Below are 2,174 nucleotides of genomic sequence, written 5' to 3'. Positions count from 1 at the left end.
GCCGCTCCCGCCGTCTCCAGTCAGGCAGCGGCGTTCGAGCTTTCGCGCCCAGCCGGAGTGGAGGCCTCGCCCTCGACGATTTGCACCAATCCGGAGGAGACTTTCTACGTGAGACCACGCCCCCATGCTGTCCTGCCAATCACGGAACGCCTTCGGCCAGCCCGTTGAATATAATTTGGGTGAGGTTGGCGGTTTGCGGCTCCTCTTGTCAATTCAGGCTCGGGGAGGCTGGAGGTGTCTTGCCTTACTTGCGGCCAGATACTCTGGCCTTGCAAGACGATACTGTGCGAGTGGTGGTCTTTGACATTTGACCTTTACCGTAGCGCGACAGTTCCCATCAAGCGCAATTTGAGGAGGGAGCCCTGCCGGCAGGAAGTGAGCCGGAAGCAGATACCTGGGCATCTGAGGTCGTTCTCGGTGGCGATTTCCTCCAGGACTTCCTTTCTTGGAGCAGCTGGATCCTACCTGCTCCTTCTTGTACTTGGCACTCACGCCACTGGACATCAGAAAAGTTTTGTGGCTGCTCAGATACCAAAGAATATCCTTGGATAAGGTTTGTAATTTTATTTAAGTTTAATTCGAGTATGCAGAAAACACCCACCCATCCCACTCCCATACTCGTTGAACAAGGCAGGTTTAAAAAAAAAAAATGTCTGGAGTCAGACTAATCCCAGACAGTTCTAATTCCTTGTCATTGTGCTGGTTACTATTTACCCCTTCAGGTCCATTCTGTCTCTTTCGTTATCCTGCCCTATCCAGGCAACACTGACTTCTCCCCACTGCATTATTCGAGCTTCCTTTCTCTCCAGATTCTTGTTGAGTCTCGCTACTACAAGATATTTACAAGATTACTGTAAGGAAGAGATCAGTGCAGCAAAAAAGAAAGGTCACAGTTACCCCCCTGACTTCGCCAATGATGGTCCTATCCACTGACAGGATGAACAACTTGTTTCTATTTTCCCAGGACTATCACAGTTTTAGCATTGAAAGTACCACCTCCTCGGTCTCAGGCAAACCAGGATAGTTACTCACCGTATCCACTGGCCTTCTCCTCCAAATTTCCAGCTGTAGCTGGGTTCAGATAAATGTTCATCCTATTTCATCACCTCCTCACCAGTTTCCAGCCCATTTCTGCTCCCACCAATAAGATCCCATCATCCATTCTCTTTTTTGACATCTCACTCTATCCACCTTTTCATGCACCTTACTATTAACATTTACACTGATGATTCCCAAATATACCTCTGGCTTTCCTGGTGCTCAATGTTAAAGAATCGCCTACCAAACAGGAGATGCAGGTTCAATCCCTGGGTCTGGAAGACGCCCTGGAGAAGGAAATGGCAACTCCGCCCCGTGTTCTTGCCTGGCAAATCCCGTGGACAGAGGAACAGAGTGGACTCCAGTCTGTGGGGTCTCAAGGAGTTGGATACAACTTAGCAATTAAACAACAACAAATATATATCTACACACTCTTTCCTCATATATGGAGGGCTAACATTTATTGGGGGTTTACTTGAGACAGAAAGTTACAAGAACTTTGCAAATATTATCTTACTTAATCTTTAGAGTAATGTGAGGTAATAATATATTTCCATTTTAGCAGATGAGGAAACTAAACCTTGGAAAGGTTAGTAACTGCTGGAATCAACATTCACATCCTGCTCAGTCTGGCTCCAGAGCTCATACTCCTCAGAGGGACCTTGCTTGCACACCCTCTAGGTTCTCCCACCATCCACTGTACTGGCTTCCTGGACAGCACTTACCTCTGCCTGAAGTTTTCTTTTTGTCTGTTTGTATATTGTCACTTCAAGGGGACAAGCACTCTTTTCTTAACACTGCATTCTCTGTTCTAAAATAGTCATTCTCAAACTTGAGCATGTGTCAAAACGACCTGAAGGGCCCCTAAAAGCAGACTTTTGGACTCCAGTCCCAGAATTTCTGATTTAGGATGTCTGATGTGAGGCCCAAGAATTTGCATTTCTAACAAGTTCCCAGGTAATGCTAATTCAGCTGGTATGGCGACCATACTTTGAGAACCAATGGCTTAGAACATACCTGAATCATGGTAGAGAAATCAATCAATATTTATTAAACTAATTAACTCAGTCCCTTGACAACTATATTCTTTATTTTTTTTGGCTGCACTGGATCTTTGCTGCTGCTCGAGGACTTAC

Source organism: Capricornis sumatraensis, chromosome 2 (assembly GCF_032405125.1).
Source record: "Capricornis sumatraensis isolate serow.1 chromosome 2, serow.2, whole genome shotgun sequence".
In the NCBI taxonomy this organism is placed as follows: domain Eukaryota; kingdom Metazoa; phylum Chordata; class Mammalia; order Artiodactyla; family Bovidae; genus Capricornis; species Capricornis sumatraensis.
This window is presented reverse-complemented; position numbering follows the sequence as displayed.